Genomic DNA, 23,803 nt, shown 5'->3' with positions numbered 1-23,803 from the left:
ACTTTCTATATCTTCATCTTCTGTGGCTCCACAGTCTCTCACCAGCCCCTGTTCAGCCTCCACCGGTTTATTAACTATCCTAGCCGAATTATTCTCACCAGTGTCAGGCTTCATCTGCTCCAGGTGAATAAGTATTCAAGTCCCATCTCTTCCTACATGCATCTGTCTCCTTAGATTTTAGCTGGTTGGTTTCTAGCAACATCTGCTTTCTGATGTGTTCGAGAAAACTTACCAACTTGCAGTTTGTGTGGCTTTTTTTATGATTATTGTGATTGTAAGCTTGGGAGTACCGCTCTCCCCAGATTTCTACATCCCAAGTGGAAACTAGAAGTTTCTTGACTCTTTCAAGACAATTTCTAAAATTAGATTTCAACTGGGAAAATAGAATTTTCAGCTGTTGAAGAACTAGGTTCTACAGAGCTAGAAGGTTAGTGCTACTAGTATTTTTTTTTAAATAAGGTTTTTCCACAGGCAAATGTTCTTCTTTTGTCCTTCAAACATAAAGGGCTATAAGACATATTCCATTGCAGCATGACAAGACAAAGTGAGACTAATCAACACATTTTCTTGGCACAAGAAAGCAGAGAAAAAGTCCTTGAAGAAGTGAATACCTTTCCTTATCTAAAAAGATGTCAAATGTTGAAATTCTTCTGATTTTGCCTTGTACCCATTATTCTTTACATTCTCTTGAATGAGCCAATCACATCAGAATTATTATTGAGTAATGTAAAATTTTATGTTGAATTTATAGGGGAGAAAGAGCGGGTTTACATTACACGTTGCAATTATAGTTCCATTATATTGTTCATAGTCTTCATAAATCCATTAGACAACGGTCGTCATGGTCCCTCTTGTTGCCTGTGTTTTCTTTAAGCAACGTTAGGATATTCCCTATTAGGTGGAACAATTCTGCTCTGCTCTCATATGTGTGAGCCCCACTGACCACTGTGCTCAAGGATCAAAATGCCCTTTAGTTGTATTTTCCTCTCCCTACTTCTTCGAAGATATTTAAGATATCTTGTTGATGTATGTTGCCTCTAGCATGCCTTTTGGGTCTTTCCTCAACCTTAAGTAATTTAGTAAAAGATCTTTTCCAAATACACACAGTATTTTTCCCAGGAATAATTCTGGGAAATAATTTTATCCATATTATTACAGATGCATGCCAAGAAATAGGAATTTTAGAAGGAAAAAAAAATGACCTCTTTTATTATCCCATGGGATCTGGCTTACAGGCATGAAGTGGAGGAACTATTCCCTCTCACATGGTGTGCACATACTGACAGCTGGCTCAGTAGCAGTGTCTCCTGTTGGGAGTATAAGGACCTGATCTGTGTGTGAGGGTTTGGTAAGTGTCACAGGTTTATCCATGAATTATGGCACCTGACAGATGGGGCAGTCTAGTTTAAAATTTATCCTCGTTGTCATCATGATAGGGGATAATTAACTGAAAAAAAATTACATTGTTGCACAGCTGCCCCCCACCCATATTGCACCTTCTCCCAACAGTTGTGGAATATTGGGGGTCCTTGGTACTCTTTTGTACAAAGTCCTTTGTGCTCTTTAGATGAAAAATGTTACAAATACGCAAGGTAAAAATAGCTTGGTAAAATGTAACAATTGACATTCAAGGTTTAACAGCATTTCCTTCCTCTAATGTCTTGCAAAAGATATTACACTGCATCATTGGCCTGATGACATACCCCAAAGCATTTGAATTTTTTAAAGGTGGTCCTGGGATAAAAGAAAGTCATTCTGCATCATCACTTGGGATTGTGATATTTAAAGGTCATCAGAAAAGCATCTTCCTGACACATAACATCAATGGCAACCTCTAGGTATATGAGCTGATGGTACATTGTTAAAAGCGTTGTGTGACAAATGGAAATAAGAATGTTTGTGTCAAATATTTGCTGCTTGTACAAATAGAAAAGATAAGTTTCATGGTATTTATTCTTCTGTCTCCTAGTATATGTGAACATTCCTATCAGTTTTATCTTTATAGTGGTATCTCCAGTAGAGATATAATAACCTTGAATGGATTTTTTAACTACTGGAAAGGTAAATTTTACTGTTTGTGGCCAATGTCAGAAATAATAATGATATAGACATCTGGCACTAGAGTGACAAAAAGTTTTAAAATAAAAAAAAAGTAGCTGCATGGGATCATATGAAATTATGTCTCCCCGTGGGCCTCTGGATGATATGGCATTGCCTTTGTTAAAATCATCTGTAAATAGTTTTATTTTTATGCAATGATAAATGATAAGAAATTTTAGGTGATTTTTAAATCTAAGAATGTCAGAAATACATCAAAGGAAAGGGGAAATTGCTATAGGAATTAGGATAAGTTGAAAGGTAAACAGTTTCAGTGTGTCTTCCCTGAGCAAAATTTTACTTTTTGTACGTTCTACTTTACATATAATATAGTCTATTTCTCCAGATAAAATTGGGTTTGAATGGAAGGTTGTGAGAGCTTGGATTCCACAAGGACCATCAGACAGGGACAAATTAAAGTAGAGTTTGTCTCCCTGATGCAAAATTTCCCAATAAATAAGTCATATAACCTCTCTGTATTGAAAATAATTTGCAATATGAATTTGCATTTAGATTAGGTTTTGATTATTAAGGACAGTTCTGGTTTTGAAAACTTTGCAGTTCAATTAGAATCCAAAATATTGTTAAATATCTCATGATTCTATACTAGATATCAAACTATTTGGCACTTTCCTTAATATATTATTTTTTCTATTATTCATTATTCTGTCAATATAGATTGTGAAACTGACTGAAATCGTCTAGGTCCTGTGTAGTACACTCAAAAAGTTTAATTGAATAAAGTTAAATGAAGGAACTATTTTGAGAGGTGTGAGCAGTGTTAGGGAAACAATTGATTGAGAACCTTGTGCAAAACTACTGCCACTTCTAGGCTGGAAGGCACAGCCATGAGGGAGAGAGCTTGGAGCTGTGGAAGAGGGACATCCCCTCCATCAGGAGCTGTAAGCCTGGTGCTCGGCTACTGCCAGAACCACAGTCAGGAAGAGATGGGGAAGGGGGATAATTTCTCCAACTTTGATTTCCCTTCCACTTTCTCTTGGTCCAGACCAACTGAAAGCCACAGAACTAGGGAGCCTGAGTAATGTAATCCATAGAGATCAACCACCACAAGGCAGAGATGGTGGGAAGTGGATATGAAGGAGGATGGAAATGGATGTTTAAATATATTATCCACATATGAACGATATCTCGTATGTGCATGCTCTCGTGAGTGTGCGTGATCATTCTTTTTGGGGTCAACTTGATCTCTCTGGACTTTGACCTCCACATTTCCGATCCTTTGCTCTGCCGCACTTATCCCCCACTCCCAGCGTCATACCCAAGGACTTCTCTTATCCTAATTGCAGGCATTCCAATGCTTAACCACCCTCTCCTATATTTCCAATTTGTTTATTGTAATATGTGCACTGCAAGAGTTCCCTGACCTCATGAAGACCTAAGATCTCATATGACCCCCCCCACCATGTTCTCTTTCGTCTTTGCTTTGCTTAGATTTTATGATCCTCATTATACTTTGCTTAGATTCTATGATCCTCATTATAATCATTTTTTTAAACACCAGGCCTCCCTTGTTTACTTTTTCCTTTATTACAATCACCTGGTAAAACCCCGGCCTTTGTTGAACCCAAGCTTCTCCATTACTTACATCTAAACCGACTCATCTGAGCACTGCTGAAAAAAATATCACAACCCATGTGACTGGTTTCAATTTATGGAAATGATTGTAAAATTCAAATAGACACTCAAATAACAAGAAATAACAGCAAAATAAAACCATCAATTATGTATAGAAAGAGTCACACTTTTCTCATATACTGAGACATCCAGCGGCCGGCAGTTGTAGGCTAATTCCAGAATCAAAAATGTCAAGGTGCTATGTTAAGGTCTCTTGGTCTATCCAACAGAGTTTTAAGGTGGTGGCAGCAGCTTCAAGCACCACAGTACAGTTGACACAGATTCACAGGCCAGCCACAGGAGGTTCTGTTGCAAAGAGCACTTCTCCTCACGTAACCCTTCTCTTATTAGAAAGAAAATTCTTTCACAGAAGATACCCCCTTATAACACATGAACTCACGCCCATCCCTAGATCAGGGGCTGGGTCCACCTTCCCAGAAATCAAGTCTTCTCTGCCTGACTCCCAAACATAAAGGTGTGTTCTGTTAATGAGGGTGAAGCATGTGGGAATGACTTGTGTGGGGAAACACGTAGTCAGGCAAACAGCTTCTGGTGTAAATATATCATAGTCCTTTCCTTGTGGGACTGACACACATATGCACCCTCATATTCAGACCCACAGTGGCTAAGTTTTGGTCGTGTGTAATAGCTGTAGCAAGGAGTGAGACTAAGGAATTCTGAGAAATCGTGACAGTCATTATTTAATCAGCACCCACTTTTTGTTCTAGGTGCCGTAGGAGAGAAGGAGAAAGTCTTTCATAGTTACGATTTGACTCCAGAATTGTCTTTCAGTGTGGTCTTACAGTTTATAAGTCTAAATATTGCTTGAGCATATATGAAATTCATTTGCTGATAAATACTATTGATTTTTTTTTTTTGCGGTACGCGGGCCTCTCATTGTTGTGGCCTCTCCTGTTGCGGAGCACAGGCTCCGGACGCGCAGGCTCAGCGGCCATGGCTTATGGGCCCAGCCACTCCGCGGCATGTGAGATCTTCCCTACCGGGGCACGAACCCATGTCCCCTGCATCGGCAGGAGGACTCACAACCACTGGGCCACCAGGGAAGCCCAATACTATTGATTTTTAATGAGGTGTGACTAGTTCATTTTAAGTACAATTAGTAGATGTATATAGAAAAGTTCCAAATTGAACCTCCATGAATGCATTTTAATTGTTAGTGCCTGCTATAGAGAGTAGCTAGCATCTAATTACTTGCTACAATGTACGTGTTATTTTATCTATCTGGTATAATAAGATTGTGAGTTACTTTGTTAAAATTGATGATATTTGAAGAGGACCCAGAATCTCTTTAAATTTCAGTGGTGAGAATTACTCATCCATGTTTAGTGGCAAGTGAATTTCACTGGCATAAGTCTTTGCTAAATATCTCCAATGCCACCACCTGTTATGGATTTGAAGCTAAGTCCAAAGAAAATGCTAATTTCCTCAAAGGAGCCTCAGTCAAGGGGAACAGATCAGGTACTAGTACAGTATCAAAGTGGTATCAAAATTCAAATTTGTTTTGAATTCTCACAGTAAGTGAATATCAAATAAATGTTACTTCCTCTCTTGGCAAAGATTTGTAACCCATAATTACATTGATACATGTGCTGTGTCAGTGGCAGCAGTGAAATTCATAGTATTTTTATGTGAAACGCACTGTTATATTGCATTAATTCACATTTAATGTGTACACAGTAATAACCATAAAGTATGATAACCAAAGTTATATATTTTCTTCAAATCATTCATTTAGAGAGCTTTCAAAAGAGTCTGAGGAAATTAGAATATCAGTTTACCTGCAGGATATAGAGCAAAAGCAGAATCATGTCTTTTATAAGCCACCCGTTCCTCCCCATATAATGGTCTTACTTCTGGCTGATAAAATACAATAGTCATAACTCTGTACGTAGTTTTTTAACTAGGGTACACAAAACAAAGGTTTCTGGAGAGAAGGAAAATATACCTCCATCAGTAAAATTGCATTATTCCCATGATTACAAGTGGAGGGTTGAAGGTAAGAGAAAGCAGTGAAGGTCCCAAAGCCCTTTCTTGGTAATGAGCTGCAGAAAGATGGCAGGAGAAGTGGAGGCCCAGGGGATGTTGAGAAATTACAAATGAGCAGGTACCCAGAAAACAGAACAAGAATGAAAAATCTTCATCATATCGAGGACCAAAACAATAAGACACAGCAGGATATAATGTTCCAAAATCCGTGAAAGAGGAAACAAAGAAATGGCGAGTTTAAACTTGGTGAACACAAAAGGGTTCTAGCAGTACAGGAGGCTGCTCGTACCTTTTTCTTCTTCTTAATCTTCTCAGACTTGAACATTCTTGCTGTTCACTACTCTGCTCTAGTACACATAAACAGGTTGTTACAAATTAAGGCATACTTCAAGACCCGATATACTGTATCCTTCAAGAAGGCACTCATGACAACTACAGCACCTACTGTTTCTTAGTTGAATTCTTATTGCCTCCATATCACTTACACAGTTTTTTTCATTAATTCATACTTCATTCATTCAACATTTAAGAAGCACTTTCCATGGGTTGAACGTGGCTATAGTTTATCACTGTATCATGTTCTAATTAAAACATGTGTAATAGTAACATATCTATAATTGGATATTTTTGTCATTACTTAAAGTCATTTTTAAAAATACAAATCATACACACATAATTAAAAAAAAATTTAACCAAAAAGAAAGGTTCAACGCAAAGAGTAAAGCCTCTTTCCTTGCTACAACTTTAATCTCCCTCACCAAAATATTCACGTATTTTCTTGAGAGTTCATTAAGAAAAACAAAATACACATATTGGCATATGCTTTTCTAAAAGTATGTTTAAAAATCTAAAGAGATGGAATCTATACACATACATAGGCACACACATAATGTATATACATACACATACACACACATGCAGAGGCTGCTCTGTACATTGCATTTTCCTCTTAACTCTGTCTTGAAAGGTGACTGCATTAAAGCATCATGGTCTTGAGTTGGTCTCCATCACCAGTCCAAGTCCCCTCCTTCCTAGGTTCATAGCCAGACTACATTTCCGACACTTGCTAACAGTTAGGTGTGACCTAACCAGAGTGAGTTCTAACCAGTGTATGGGAGTGGTAGGGATGTGTGCCCCTTCCATATTTAGTCCATAAAAATATCCATGCCTGGGCTTCCCTGGTGGCGCAGTGGTTGAGAGTCCGCCTGCCGATGCAGGGGACACGGGTTCGTGCCCCGGTCTGGGAAGATCCCACATGCCGCGGAGCGGCTGGGCCCGTGAGCCATGGCCGCTGAGCCTGCGCGTCCGGAGCCTGTCCTCCGCAACGGGAGAGGCCACAACAGTGAGAGGCCCGCGTAACGCATAAAAAAAAAAAAAAAAAAAAAAAAAATATCCATGCCTGATTCTTTCCCCATTTTCTATCTGCCACCTGGATGTTAATGACCAAGGTGACCAGGAAAGCCAGGTGTTGAGAGCAGCAGAGCCTCTATCAGGCTGGATGTCTGAAAGAGTGCAAGGAACAATCTCCCCCCAGCCTCCTTCCTTGACCCTGACCAGTGCACTCACATTGGGCTATAACATGAGAAAGAAATAAATTTCATTATGTTAAGACATTGAAATTCTGAGATCATAGTCAGCAGTTAGTGTTGCCACAAACCTATACACACAGGTAGGAATAACTATTTGTTGTTTTTAATAAATTTATTTATTTTTGGCTGCATTGGGTCTTTGTTGCTGCGTGCGGGCTTTCTGTAGTTGCGGTGAGCGGGGGCTACTCTTCGTTGAGGTGCGCGGGCTTCTCATTGCGGTGGCTTCTCTTGTTGCAGAGCATGGGCTCTAGGCACATGGGCTTCAGCAGTTGTGGCTCACGGGCTCCAGAGCGCAGGCTCAGTAGTTGTGGAGCACGGGCTTAGTTGCGCCGCAGCATGTGGGATCTTCCCGCACCAGGGCTTGAACCCGTGTCCCCTGCATTGCAGGCGGATTCTTTTGTTGTTGTTGTTGCGGTACGCGGGCCTCTCACTGTTGTGGTCTCTCCTGTTGTGGAGCACAGGCTCCGGACACGCACGCTCAGCGGCCATGGCTCACGGGCCCAGCCGCTCTGCGGCATCTTCCCGGACCTGGGCACAAACCCGTGTCCCCTGCATCGGCAGGCAGACTCTCAACCACTGTGCCACCAGGGAAGCCCCTAGGCGGATTCTTAACTACTGCGCCACCAGGGAAGCCCTAACTAGTTTTGTTTTACTGTCTAAGGAGTATAGTTCATTTTTGCAAGAACCATTATTCATTTAAGCTACCCCTTGATATGTTGATAGGCATTTAAGTTGCTAGTGGTTTTTGTTATTAATATCATGAATAATCTTTTATCGAGGACAATAATCTTGTCCTTGTTTCTGAGTATCTCCATAGGGTAGTAGGTCAAAGGCACTTTTAAAAACTTTGGTACTGTGGAAGCTATACTAACTTTTCCTTCAAATTGTTTCCTTTAATAGTATTTGAGCATGCTTCCTTCTTCACATCTTCATGGATGCTTAGGTATTTCAAAAGTGTTAATTATTTTTCAATCTAGTTGGTGAAAAATAAATTTCATTACTTGAAACATTGTAAATCAGCTATACTTCAATTTTATTTATTTATTTTAAAAATTTTATTGGAGTAGAGTTGACTTACAATGTTGTGTTAGTTTCAGGTATGAAGCAAAGTGCCTCAGTCACACATATACATGTATTTATTCTTTTTCACATTCTTTTCTCATATAGGTTATCATATACTTCAGTTTTTAAAAATAAATTTTAAAAATTTCAGTCTTTGGATTCTAACATTTTAAGTGTGATTGTGTGTCTTTTGGTATGATTTTGGCCACTTCATTTCTTTCTCTACAGCTTGAATGCTCATGCCCTTTGCAGATTTCTCTGATGGGCTGTTTGTCTTTCTTGTATTGATGTGTAACAGAACTATAAGCTGCTTGAGAGATCTCATCAGATGTTTCTTGGCTTAACTCTCAGTCCAGGAGCTAAACACATTTGAGCAGTTTTTGCATAATTAGAAATATTTACAGTCCTGCACTTCTTGCCATAGCTGTATCAACCTCTGCATTCAGTGGAAGAAGAAATAGAGGCTAAAGGAGTTAAATGGCTTGCCAATGTCAAATAACCACTAGGTGGTGGAGCTGGATAAGGACCCAGAATCTCCAGCATGAGATCCTGTGCTTTTTCTAGAACATCGTTGACTTTTATAGAGTGTTTTTTCTGTATGCTTCTACTAGATTTCAAAACCAAAAGTGCCCCATATAATCATCATCATCATCATTATCCATCATCTACCACTCATCATCAATTATCAACAAATATCCATAGGTGAATGGTGCTAGCAACCAAGTAAAATGGCTGACAAGGGCATTCTTTACAGGTACCTATGGAAGACACTTTTTTTAAAAAACATCTTTATTGGAGTATAATTGCTTTACAATGGTGTGTTAGTTTCTGCTGTATAACAAAGTGAATCAGCTATACTTATACATACATCCCACCATATCCCCTCCCTCTTGCGCCTCCCTCCCTCCCAACCTCCCTATCCCACCCCTCTAGGTGGTCACCAAGCACCGAGCTGATCTCTCTGTGCTATGCAGCTGCTTCCCACTAGCTATCTGTTTTACATTTGGTGGTGTATATATGTCCATGCCACTCTCTCACTTCGTCCCAGTTTACCCTTCCCCCTCCCCGTGTCCTCAAGTCCATTCTCTACATCTCCATCTTTATTCCTGTCCTGCCCCTAGGTTCAACAGAACCATTTTTATTTTTTTAGATTCCATATATATGTGTTAGCATACAGTATTTGTTTTTCTCTTTCAGACTTACTTAACTCTGTATGACAGACTCTAGGTCCATCCACCTCACAACAAATAACTCAATTTTGTATCTTTCTAAGGCTGAGAAATGTTCCTTTCCATATATGTGCCACATCTTCTTTATCCATTCATCTGTTGATGGATGCTTAGGTTGCTTCCCTGTCCGGGCTATTGTAAATAGTGCTGCAGTGAACATTGGGGTGCATGTGTCTTTTTGAATTATGCTTTTCTCAGGGTATATGCCCAGTAGTGGGATTGCTGGGTCATATGGTAGTTCTATTTTTAGGTTTTTAAGGAACCTCCATACTGTTCTCCATAGTGGCTGTATCAATTTACATTCCCACCAGCAGTGCAAGAAGGTTCCCTTTTCTCCACACCCTCTCCAGTATTTATTGTTGTAGATTTTTTGGTGATGGCCATTCTGACCAGTGTGAGATGATACCTCATTGTAGTTTAGATTTGCATTTCTCTAATGATGAGTGATGTTGAGCATCCTTTCATGTGTTTGTTGGCAATCTGTATATCTTTTCTGGAGAAATGTCTATTCAGGTCTTCTGCCCATTTTTGGATTGGGTTGTTTCATTTTTTGATAATGAGCTGCTTGTATATTTTGGAGAATAATCCTTTGTCAGTTACTTCATTTGCAAATATTTTCTTCCATTCTGAGGGTTGTCTTTTCATCTTGTTTATGGTTTCCTTGGCTGTGCAAAAGCTTTTAAGTTTCATTACGTCCCATTTGTTTATTTTTCTTTTTTTTCCATTTCTCTAGGAGGTGGGTCAGAAAGGATCTTGTTATAATTTCTGTCATAGTCTGTACTGCCTATGTTTTCCTCTAAGCATTTTATACTATCTGGCCATACATTAAGGTCTTTAATACATTTTGAGTTTATTTTTGTGTATGGTGTTAGGGAGTGCTCTAATTTCATTCTTTTACATGTAGCTGTCCAGTTTTCCCAGCACCACTTATTGAAGGCTGTCTTTTCTTCATTGTATATTCTTGCCTCCTTTATCAAAGATAAGGTGACCATATGTGTGTGGATTTATCTCTGGGCTTTCTATCCGGTTCCATTGATCTATATTTCTGTTTTTGTGCGAGTATCATACTGTCTTGATTACTGTAGCTTTGTAGTATAGTCTGAAGTCCGGGAGCCTGATTCCTCCAGCTCCGTTTTTCTTTCTTAAGATTGCTTTGGCTGTTCGGGGTCTTTTGTGTTTCCATACAAATTGTGAAGTTTTTGGTTCCAGTTCTGTGAAAAATGCCATTGGTAGTTTGATAAGGATTGCATTGAATCTGTAGATTGCTTTGGGTAGTATAGTCATTTGCACAATGTTGATTCTTCCAGTCCAAGAACATTGTATATCTCTCCATCTGTTTGTATCATCTTTAATTTTTTTCATCAGTGTCTTATAGTTTTCTGCATACAGGTCTTTGTTTCCCTAGGTAGGTTTATTCCTAGGTATTTTATTCTTTTTGTTGCAGTGGTAAATGGGAGTGTTACCTTAATTTCTCTTTCAGATTTTTCATCATTAGTGTATAGAAATGTAAGAGATTTCTGTGCATTAATTTTGTATCCTTTAGTTTTCTGGTAGCATCTTTAGGATTTTCTATGTATAGTATCATGTCATCTGCAAACAGTGACAGTTTTACTTCGTTCCCAATTAGGATTCCTTTTATTTCTTTTTCTTCTCTGATTGCTGTGGCTGAAACTTTCAAAACTATGTTGAATAATATTGGTGAGAGTGGACAACCTTGTCTTGTTCCTGATCTTAGAGGAAATGGTTTCAGTTTTTCACCATTGGGAACGATGTTGGCTGTGGTTTTGTCATACGTGGCCTTTATTATGTTGAGGTAAATTCCCTCTATGCCTACTTTCTGGAAAGTTTTTTTATCATAAATGGGTGTTGAATTTTGTCAAAAGTTTTTCTGCATCAATTGAGAATATCATATGGTCTTTATCCTTCAGTTTGTTAAAATGGTATATCACATTGATTGTTTTGCATATATTGAAGAATCCTTGCATTCCTGGGATAAACCCTACTTGATCATGGTGTATCTTCCTTCTAATGTGCTCTTGGATTCCATTTGCTAGTGTTTTGTTGAGGATTTTTGCATGTATGTTCATCAGTGATGTTGGCCTGTAGTTTTCTTTTTTTGTGACATCTTTGTCTGGTATTGGTATCAGGGTGATGGTGGCCTTGTAGAATGAGTTTGGGAGTGTTCCTCCCTCTGCTGTATTTTGGAAGAGTTTGAGAAGGACATATGTTAGCTCTTCTCTAAATGTTTGATAGAATTCACCTGTGAAGCCATCTGGTCCTGGGCTTTTGTTTGCTGGAAGATTTTTAATCACAGTTTCAATTTCAGTGCTTGTGATTGGTCTCTTTATATTTTCTATTTCTTCCTGGTTCAGTCTCAGAAGGTTGTGCTTTTCTAAGAATATGTCCATTTCTTCCAGGTTGTCCATTTTATTGGCATAGAGTTGCTTGTAGTAATCTCTCATGATCCTTTGTATTCCTGCAGTGTTAGTTGTTGCTTCTCCTTTTTCATTTCTAATTCTATTGATTTGAGTCTTCTCCCATTTTTTCTTGATGAGTCTGGCTAATGGTTTATCAATTTTGTTTATCTTTTCAAAGAACCAGCTTTTAGTTTTATTGAGCTTTGCAATTGTTTCCTTAATTTCCTTTTCATTTGTTTCTGATCTGATCTTTATGATTTCTTTCCTTCTGCTAACTTTGGGGTTTTTTTTGTTCTTCTTTCTCTAAATGCTTTAGATGTAAGTTTAGGTTGTTTATTTGAGACTTTTTTCTTGTTTCTTGAGGTAGGATTGTATTGCTATAACCTTCCCTCTTAGAACTGCTTTTGCTGCATCCCGTAGGTTTTGGGCCATCGTGTTTTCCTTGTCATTTATTTCTAGGTATTTTTGATTTCCTCTTTGATTTCTTCAGTGATCTCTTGGTTATTTAGTAGTGTATTGTTTAACCTTCTTGTGTTTGTATTTTTTACAGTATTTTTTCATGTAATTGATATCTAGTCTCATAGAGTTGTGGTCAGAAAATATACTTGATGCAATTTCAATTTTCTTAAATTTACCAAGGCTTGATTTGTGACCCAAGATATGATCTCTCCTGGAGAATGTTCCAAGAGCACTTGAGAAGAAAGTATATTCTGTTGTTGTTGAATGGCATGTCCGATAAATATCAATTAAGTCCATCTTGTTTAATGTATCATTTAAAGCTTGTGTTTCCTTATTTATTTTCTGTTTTGATGATCTGTCCATTGGTGAAAGTGGGGTGTTAAAAGTCCCCTACTAGGATTGTGTTACTGTCGATTTCCTCTTTTATCACTGTTAGCATTTGCCTTATGTATTGGGGTGCTTCTATGTTGGGTGCATAAATATTTACAATTGTTATATCTTCTTCTTGGATTGATCCCTTGATCATTATGTAGTGTCCTTCTTTGTCTCTTGTAATAGTCTTTATTTTAAAGTCTATTTTGTCTGATATGAGAATTGCTGCTCCAGCTTTCTTTTGATTTCCATTTACATGGAATATCTTTTTCCATCCCCTCACTTTCTATCTGTATGTGTCCCTAGTTCTGAATTGGTGCTCCTGTACACAGCATATACACATGTCTTGTTTTTGTATCCATTCAGCCAGTCTGTGACTTGCTTGGAGCATTTAATCATTTACATTTAAGGTAATTATCAATATGTATGTTTCTATTACCATTTTCTTAATTGCTTTGGGTTTGTTATTGTAGGTCTTTTCCTTCTATTGTGTTCCTGCACTAGAGAAGTTCCTTTAGCATTTGTTGTAAAGCTGGTTTGGTGGTGCTGAATTCTCTTAGCTTTTGCTTGTCTGTAAAGGTTTTAATTTCTCTGTCAAATCTGAATGATATCCTTGCTGGGTACAGTAATCTTGGTTGTAGGTTTTTCCCTTTCATTATTTTAAATATGTCCTGCCACACCCTTCTGGCTTGCAGAGTTTCTACTGAAAGATCAGCTGTTTACCTTATGGGGATTCCCTTGTATGTTATTTGTTGCTCTTCCATTGTTGCTTTTAATATTTTTTCTTTGTATTTAATTTTTGATAGGTTGATTAATATGTGTCTTGGCGTGTTTCTCCTTAGATTTATCCCGTATGGGACTCTCTGCACTTCCTGGACTTGACTGACTCTTCCCTTTCCCATGTTAGGGAAGTTTTCAACTCTAATCTCTTCAAATATTTTCTCAGCTCCCTTCTTTTTCTCTTCTTCTTCTGGAACCCCTATAATTCGAATGTTGGTGTTTTTAATGTTGTCCCAGAGGTCTCTGAGACTGTCCTCAATTCTTTTCATGCTTTTTTCTTTATTTTTCTCTGCAGTAGTTATTTCCACTATTTTATCTTCTAGGTCACTTATCCATTCTTCTGCCTCAGTTATTCTGCTATTGATTCCTTCTAGAGAAGTTTTCATTTCATTTATTGTGTTGTTCATCATTGTTTGTTTGCTCTTTAGTTCTTCTAGGTCCTTGTTAAACATTTCTTGTATTTTCTCCATTTTATTTCCAAGATTTGGGTCATCTTTACTATCATTACTGTGAATTCTTTTTCAGGTAGACTGCCTATTTCCTCTTTATTTGTTTGGTCTTGCTCCTTCATCTGTGTGTGTTTCTCTGTCTTGTCCTTTTGCTTAATGTATTGTGTTTGGGGTCTCCTTTTTTCAGGCTGTAGGTTCATAGTTCCCGTTGTTTTTGGTGTCTGCCCCCAGTGGGTGAGGTTGGTTCAGTGGCTTTTGTAGGCTTCCTGGTGGAGGGGATTGGTGCCTGTGTTCTGGTGGATGGGGCTGGATCTTGTCTTTTTGGTGGGCAGTGGTGTGTTGGGGTGACTGTGAACTTAGTATGATTTTAGGCAGCCTCTATGCTAATGGGTGGGGTTGTGTTCCCGTCTTACTAGTTGTTTGGCATGGGGCTTCCAGCCGTGGAGTTTGCTGGCCATTGGGTGGAGCTGGGTCTTAATGTTGAGATGGAGATCTGTGGGAGAGTTTTCTCCTTTTGATGTTACATGGAGCTGGGAGGGCTCTGATGGTCCAGTGTCCTGAACTTGGCTTTCCCACCTCAGATGCTCAGGCCTGACACTCGGCCGGAGCACCAAGACCCTGTCAGCCACGCAGCTCAGAAGAAAAGGGAGAAGAAAAGAAAGAAAAAATAAATTTAAAAAATTACAAATTAAAAAAATTATTAAAATAATTTAATAATAAAAAGAATAGAGCAACCAAACCAATAAACAAATCCACCAATGATAACAAGCACTAAAAACTACACTAAGATAAACATAAAAATCAGAAACAAATCAGTCACAGACAGGAAACCCCAAGTCTACATTTGCTCCCAAGGTCCACCACCTCAATTTTGGGATAATTTCTTGTCTATTCAGGTATTCCACAGATGCAGGGTACATCAAGTTGATTGTGGGGATTTAATCCTCTGCTCCTGAGGCTGCACAGAGAAATTCACCTTTCTCTTCTTTGTTCACACAGCTCCTGGGGTTCAGCTTTAGTTTTGGTCCCACGTCTGAGTGTCACCCTCAAGCATCTGTTCCCGCCCAGACAGGATGGCGTTAGAACAGTGGCTGATTAGGGGACTCTGGCTCACTCAGGCCAGGGGGAGGGAGGGATACGGTAGTCATAATTGGAAAGTGGGGCAAGCCTGCGGTGACAGAAGCTGCCGTGATGTTGCAGCAGCCTGAGGGGCGGCGTGTATTCTTCCGGGGAAGCTGTCCCTGGATCCCGGGACCCTGGCAGTGGCGGGCTGCACAGGCTCCCAGGAGGGGAGTTGTGGATCGTGATCTGTACTTGCACACAGGCTTCTTGGTGGCTGCAGCAGCAGCGTTAGTGATTCATGCCCATCTCTAGGATCCGAGCAATAGCTGTGGCTCACGCCCATCTCTGGAGCTCATTTAGGCGGTGCTGTGAATCCCCTGTCCTCGTGCACCCCGAAACAATGGTCTCTTGCCTCTTAGGCAGTTCCAGACTTTTTCCCGGACTCCCTCCCGGCTAGCTGTAGCGCACTAGCCCCCTTCAGGCTGTGTTCACGCAGCCAACCCCAGTCCTCTCCCTGGGGTCTGACCTCCGAAGCCCGAGCCTCAGCTCCCAGCCCCCACCCATCCCGGCGGGTGAACAGACAAGCCTCTCGGGCTGGTGAGTGCTGGTCAGCACCAATCTGATTTGCCCTCTGTACCCCTGTGGCTGCACTCTCCTCTGTGCCTCTGAATCTTCCCCCAACCCATCCCCCGTCTCCACCAGTGAAGGGGCTTCCTGGTGTGTGGAAACGTTTCCTCCTTCACAGCTCCCTCCCAGAGGTGCAGGTCCCGTCCCTATTCTTTTCTCTGTTTTTTCTTTTGCCCTACCCAGGTACGTGGTGAGTTTCTTGCCTTTTGGGAAGTCTGAGGTCTTCTGCCAGCATTCAGTAGGTGTTCTGTAGGAGTTGTTCCACATGTAGATGTATTTCTGATGTGTCTGTGGGGAGGAGGTGATCTCTGCGTCTTACTCCTCCGCCATCTTGAAGGTCCTCTCCAAGATATTTAAATGTACGACGTATTCTAAGAAAATGTCCAGCACAGAGATCTAGGTGAATTTCTAACAGTGCTCACTGGTTGATTCCATATGTTATAAATGGACTTTGTACAAAATGTACTTTGTATACATTTTATGGTAGATGCTTGTCCTGGAGAAGCTTACATTTTTTTCTGAAGAAAATATGAAGCAAAATTGTGACTAAAATACAATCCAGAACTCCTTTTCTATAGTTCTTTACAGGGTAACATGAAAACACTGAGAAAGGAGTGAATAATTGCATTTGGAATTTCTGAGCAGGTATACCTGAGAGATGACATTTGATCTGGGTGTTGGCAGTTGAGTAGATTTCCTGCATAGGAAACTTTAGGTTCTTTGCTGAAAACTGAGGTATCATTTAGATCATTAGTAATCACCTATATCAGACGAAATGTACTGAGACACGTGAAGATAAATATGGTATTGCCACAGTGTCAGATACCACTTGGCCATATTAGTTCCCAGCATTTAGAATTTAGGAGATGACAGAGTGTTCTACTTATGATTTCCAGGGTGTGCAGCATAGAATAGACTCAATAAAAATTTGTTGAATTGAATTACACTGAATTGAACGGCTTTCTGAGATTCATATGCACCATTCTTGGGGCTAACTAGAACTTAGCATGATAAGGAATGCTATGTCATTAGGTACATCTTCTGATGGAACAGAATCAATTTAGAAGGAAAAAACTAAAAGCAAGGATGACATCACAAACCTCCCAGTGGCACTTGTTATTTTTAGTGGCTCTCAGGAAGTAAGAGTCTCCCCTAACCCTAACCCTAACTGTAACTCCTGTGCCAGGAAATATATGTTCACCAATGATTTACATTCTCCCTACTTCCCCATTGCCTGTAACGTAAAGTTGTCATGAAAAGGCTCCCCAGCCAGGGGCTACATATCCCAGGCCCCTTTGCATCCAGATGGGGCCATATGGTGAGTTCTCAGCAGTGGAATGCGACTGGAATTGGTGTGTGTCACTGGCCCTCCTCACACTCACATACACATTGGTCCAACTGCCAACTGCCAGCACCTGCATTTCTTTTCCGGAAGACTTTGTCCTCCAGGGCTTGCTTTGCCCACTGACACAAGCAGGTTGGAAATGCCTGGGAATTACCATCCCCTGGCAAACAGCTTTAAACAAATGATTGACAACATGGATGTAAACCCATCTTCCTCATCCTTCAAGTGAGAAGACTCTGAGACATGCAATTTACACTGGGTCCCAGAATTTCCCCAACAGGATCAACCTCTGGTTGCCCATAGTGGCACCTTGCTTGATAATATACTCTTTCTTTGTTTTCTTCCCTTTTTCACTTCCTCCATTGCCCTACCAGCATTCACACCCATGTCTCAGAGTCAGATTCTGGACAATGCAAACTAAGATTATACATTTTCTCCTAGACCCCACGTTTCTTTCTCTTGTTTTACTCTTTTGATTTACAACCTCTACTAGCTTTCTAGAAAAGATCAGTAGAAGGAAAAATTTTTGATTTTGATCTCGTGTGTCAAAATATAGCCTTTAAATTCAGCTATATGCATTAAGAGATAAATATTACATATAATAATTAGATTAAATTATAGTAATTTTCAAAATTATTTCCCTTCAACTTTGGAATGTATTAGTCCACTGTTTCTCAGTTTCTAGTGCTGTTCTTGAGAAGGCCCATGTCATTAAAATCTCTCCTCTTTTGTATGTGATTATATTCTCTTTCTGAAAGATTTCAGAATCTTCTCTCTATCCAGATTTCCTACAGTTTAATGATTAAGGGCCTTACTGTTGTTTATATGGTTGTTTTTCCATTCACTGATCTGGGCTCTCAAGGAATTCTTACAAACCGGAAACTCGTGTCCTTCAGATCTGCAAATGTGTCTTATTATTTCTGTATAATTTCCTCCCCTTTGTTTTCTTGTTCTTTTCCCCTGAAACTCATTATTTGGATGTTTGAACTCCTGAATAGTTCTCAAATTTCCTTTATTTTTAAAAAAAATTTCATTAATCTTTTATTAAATTTTATGGAAGAACTCTTAAACTCTATTTGCTTATCTTTCTATTATTTTCTTTTCGATATATCATATGTTTGATTTCAAAAATCTGCCATTATAAGCAGAAGACCTGGAATCATATCTAAACATGTACAGTTTTTAGAGGAGGGTTATTAAGGGGGAAAGAACAAAAATACGCTTTCAGGTACATGCCTCCTATGGACACATCCAGTAGTCACTGCTACTCTCCTTGCTCACCTGGCTCCCAGCCTGAAAAACTTGTTGCTGTCAATAATAATGATAATGGTGTTGATACCTGTCAGTCTAGTTAGGAAGATGGAAATGACTCTAGTTACTTCAAATGGATTTTAACCAAGGGATTTGTTTAGAAAAGTGTTGGAAGGACCAGGGAATCAAGAAGGAAAAGGACGAGATGTTACTCAGAGATTAGTACCTGAGAGGTGTTAGTACACCCCTAGAGCTGCAGGGACAAAATGGACGGTGTCGTTTTGTGGAATCCACATGGGCTGTGCTGCTGAGGGTACTGGGGTGTCATTAGCAACACAGCTGTTATCAATCTCCCACCACTGCTGCTCTGCAGGAAGTCAAGAGCCTGCCCTCCTGCTGACTCTGCAGGGGCCCTGGAGCCCAGTCTTGCTGAAGCTGTTGGAATTGCTGCTGAGACTTTAGAACCCATAGTTGTTTGTTTCTGCTGCTACAGCTGCCATAACCATGCTTCTAGGGCAACACCTGGCAGTTACCTACATTTGCGTGCCACTGCCACTGCTGCTGCAGCTGCTGCAGTCAGAGGCCAGGAGCTCACGTTTCTGAAGTTTTGGGCGTTCTGCCTCTGTCACTTCTAGAGACAGAAGCAAAGGAAGGAAAATGTCTTATCTTTTCTACTGCCTTTTACTCCACCAATATCTCTCAATGGTTAGCAGAGGATAATCAGAAACTGGCAAGGGAGTCTGGGGCGTACTGCTTTGAGGTAGGAAGGTTGGAAATGGAGCTGAGAGTCAAAAGGCAAATAACCAACATCTACACTTCTTATGCACTAAATAGGTACCAGGACTATGTCTACATCATCTCATTTAATCCTCACAACAAACCACTGAAAGTAGCTCCAGTTGCTACCCGCATTGTAGAGATGAGGAAACTGACTCAGATGTTTATGTAGCTAGCAAGATGGCAGATTCAGGATTCTAACTCAGGTCAGTCTCCAATAAGTCGTGGGCTCTTCATCATTTTGCTTCCTACAGATCTTCAGTGAAGTACCCTTCATGCCTCATGGCTGCCCTGGGCACTGCTGTCATCCTCTGTATTAGTGATTGCTGTTGGTCTTCTCCCCTTCAGGCCAAGAAAAGCCCCTTCTGGTTTTTTTATGAGCAGCTTTTCACATAGTAAAGCTTTATCCTAAGTGACCCAGCAGCCTTCTTGACCCTTGCCACTCCAAGTGGATCCTGTGTGCCAGCAGAACTGGCATCACCTGGGAGAAGTTAAAGTGCTGAATTTCAGTCCCCATCTACCCACCCTGTACTCTTGAATCAAAATCTGCATTTTCACAAGAGTGTCAGTTGATTTTCATGTTCCCTGGAGTTTGAGAAAAGGTGCTGTCTACCTCATCTCTCTCCTGCCCAGAGCATGTCCATATATTCTGGGAGCGGGGGAGAGATGGTGGGGTGCATGTCACAATATCACACTGTACTTGAAATCATTGCTCCCTTGTAAATTCTGCCTTGACCTTTAGATTGATCCACTTTGCCAAAGTTTTTCTTCATTTGCTGATTCTTTTTCAGTTACCACAATGTCTCTGTTGTTGATCTGGCATGTTTGGGGAATCCCATTCCATCAGATGGTCTGACTCCAAGTGTTCCCTAGTCCAAGGTCTCTTTTATATATACATCCCTGAACCTCATATAGACCAGCCCAGGTGTCTGCAGATATGATTCAGTGCTTCTAGACATGCCATGATAGAAAAGAATCCCACCCTCCAGCACTCTAAGATAGCAGGAAGCTTATTTTTCCATGATCATATTAGACACCCTAATTCCCACTCTAATTGCACTATTCATTCCCTATAGACGGGAAACAGGTGGTTGTGTAGCAGCAAGCAGAGAGAAATGAGAGAACATATCCTCAACAGCTTGTATTCACTCCTGTTTCTTGTTCTTTTGTCTGCTCTACGTGTAATGCCACGCCGCCAGCCCTGCCTGCCCCTCCACCATGGGTGACAGAATTTATATATTCTACTTGTGTGATTAACTTCCCTCCGTTTCTGGGAGCTGCTACCAAAATCCAGACATCTAGAGAGCATGATATGAATAGACTTTTCAGGGAAACCATAGTCATATTTTCAAGCAATACATCAATGTTTATTCTGCTTCTTGAACAGCTTCTTAATTCTCATTGGAGTTTATTAGTCACCCTTGTTCTCAGTTGATTAAATTTGTTTGTAGTTGCCTCCAATATTATATTGACAGATATTCCTCCTTACAATTTAATAACAACATTTTTGCAGCCGACAGAGTAAGACAAATGGAAAAAGTGAATGCGCCACACTGTATAGATCTGATTCGTCTTTCTTCCCGTCTCTGTATTTGTTTTTGCCATGAGTGGGAGCCAAATGAACAGAGTGACACTGGGTTTTAGTAAGATAACTCTATTATTTTTGATTTATGGTTTCATATTTTTGAAAGCCAATACAGTAAAAGTAAAGATAAAAGTTAACTGGTGTAATTTGTACAGTCACTATATTTTATGAGTTAGTTGTTTTAGAGTACATTATGATCGGCACAAATTAAAACAATATGGAGGAAAAAATATAAGGTATTTTAAAAGTCTATTCTGGCTACATTTAACTGGTTCTCTTTAAATAAGGACACTTCCAAGGAGTAGGAAGTGCATATGACATGCAGCATGAGAGCAGCGGCTGGTCTGTTGAGCAATTTTTATTTAATTTACACAGTATAGTATGTGTGTCTACTATGTGCCCATTACTGGATTGGGGATAATTTTTGTAAGGTTGCAAGGAAGAGACAAAATCAAATAACCTTTTGTGGAATAATAGAAAAAAAAAGGCTGTCCTTTGTGGTCTTATAGTCACTTTGAATCACAATTCTCCAAGATTAGTTGCAGATTGAGCCACGTGGAGAACCAGGTCATCAGCTCAGCTACACTGTCTGCCATGACTTTCCCTTTGTTCTAGCAGGTGGATGCCCACAGTACGTATATGAATGAGTTGATTTCCTAATAAACACCACGAGTACCCCTAAAGGATGGAGCTTGTAGACACAGTTGGCCTCTTGGGCATTTTGCCTTTCTCTGGGGTTCTGATCTGGTGCCCACATAAGCAGAGTTGCTGCCTCTGCTTGGCCCAAGTTACGAGCCATGGCAGCTTTGCTTGGAAAGCCCCAAATTTGTGATCATGAGCAAGAGACACTTATGCCTTTATGGATTCTTCTCCATCCAGGGATCAAGGAATCTGTTTCCCTCCAAAGTCAAAGAATTTAAATAATTTTTTAATAAGCTGCCATTTGGGTGTTGGGTGAATCACACAGCGTAAGTTCCAGAGGGGCATTGTTTTATCCACTGCTGTATCCTCAGTGCCTAGAGCGCCATCGGGTCATAATGGGCTCTCCAGAAACATCTGTGGAAGAAATGTCTACAGGTGGCGCAATGGTTATGTTTAACATTGTTGGCTAAAAGGTAGGGTCAGGATATATGAGGTAAGCTCAGTAAACTGGAGAGTCTATGGTCTGCCTTTTTTAGTATCTAGGAGGAGGAGCATTTATACCTTGCCCGCCTCCTAGTTGTGCTGAGAGGATTATTTAGGTGGTGCTGTTAAGTACCACAGGTTTAGAAAATGCTCCGCTCAATTGAATTCTGCTTAATTAGTGCTTATTGTGTTTGCTGAGTTCTTAGGGGTGTGAAGAAATGCAAGCCCTTCTCAGTGCCCTTTATAATCCCATTTTTATTCTGACAGATGTGGCCCTATGCTCACTCCTTCATGGAAGAGAAAAGACCAGAATAAAGAGACTGGCAACCTGACCCCAGAAAACATATTTATAATTTCATTAATGTTCTCCAAGTGGATTTAAGAAGGTAATACATCTGTAAAACAGGAATAGACTTATCTTTAAAAGTCAATAGTCTTATCTTTAAAAGTCAAGCTTCCAGAAATTAAAACAAGGATTCAAGAAATTTTTTAAAAATCGAAATTCCGTTGAGGTTTTGAATGAGAAAATTTATAATATCCCTGAATATAGTTATCCATATAATACTGAATTCCTGCTTGCTACCATATACAGTAATAAATTACATATGGGTTAAAGACTGAAAAGTAGGGCTTCCCTGGTGGCGCAGTGGTTGGGAGTCCGCCTGCCGATGCAGGGGACGCAGTTCGTGCCCCGGTCCGGGAAGATCCCACATGCCGCGGAGTGGCTGGGCCCGTGAGCCATGGCTGCTGAGCCTGCGCGTCCGGAGCCTGTGCTCCGCAACGGGAGGGGCCACAACAGCGAGAGGCCCGCGTACTGCAAAAAAAAAAAAAGACTGAAAAGTAAAATAAAAAAATTGTTTGAAGGCAATTTGGGAGAAAATCTTTGTGACTTGGAGAAGAGGTGGATTTCTTAAACTAGAAACCCCTATTCTCAGTATCTCTATGCCAAAGTAAACACAATGAACAGTTTACCTGTATGTGTGTGTGTATTTCTAGATTTTCATATTCATGCAATGTATTTGTATGTAGATACACACACTTGAACCCACACACCCCTCATATGTGTGTGTGTGTGTGTATTATATATATATATCATTCACTTTATTCAAACTATAGCACACTAGATGAATGTTGGGAACCTTGTTTTTTGGTTTTTGTTTTTCACTTAATATCATGATTTAGTAATTTTTTTCATGTTAATGTGTATTGATGAACCTCATTATTTTCAATGACTAAATAGTGTTCCATCACTTAATGTGTCATATTTATGTAACTAGCTTCTTATTGACTCACATTTATGTTGTTTCCAGTTCTCAGTGTTACAAACCACTCTTCAATGAACATCTTCATAATTGTTTAACAGTACATTTTTAAAAGTATATTCCCAGCTGTGGAATCGCTTTCATTTTATCATTCTAAAATACCATATTCCATACTATATTCCTGCTCAAGAATTTCAGAGGCCCTGTAAGATCTAGAATGAAATATATAAACTCTAAAAGCTGACCAACCACAAACTGCCTCAGTTTACTTTTCTATGTGTGTACTTCCCTTTATGAACCCCCCATGAATGCTCAGTTTGATCAGGTATCTCAGGAACTCTCATCTGGTCACATCATGCCCATTTCTGTCCCTGGGCCCCATCTAGGACTGCTCGGTTATTTTTCAGCCAGTCCGAATCTTCTAAGCAGCAGAATGCTGGGAATTTGGCATCAAGTAGACCAGGCCTGGTCCTGAATATCACCCCAGCCATTGGACCCTGGGCGGGTTACTTGGCTGGACCTTAAATCTATAAGATGGAGATAATAATGATTAATAATGCTGAATGAAATCATGCTTATAAAGGCTGGCATACAGTGCTTAATGAATCCTAATTTGCCTTCTCTGTGTATTCCTTTGGATTGAGAATAAATTCCACCTTAGCTGTAAAAATCA

Source organism: Phocoena sinus, chromosome 4 (assembly GCF_008692025.1).
Source record: "Phocoena sinus isolate mPhoSin1 chromosome 4, mPhoSin1.pri, whole genome shotgun sequence".
Lineage (NCBI taxonomy): Eukaryota > Metazoa > Chordata > Mammalia > Artiodactyla > Phocoenidae > Phocoena > Phocoena sinus.
Note: the sequence above shows the minus strand (reverse complement) of the source record.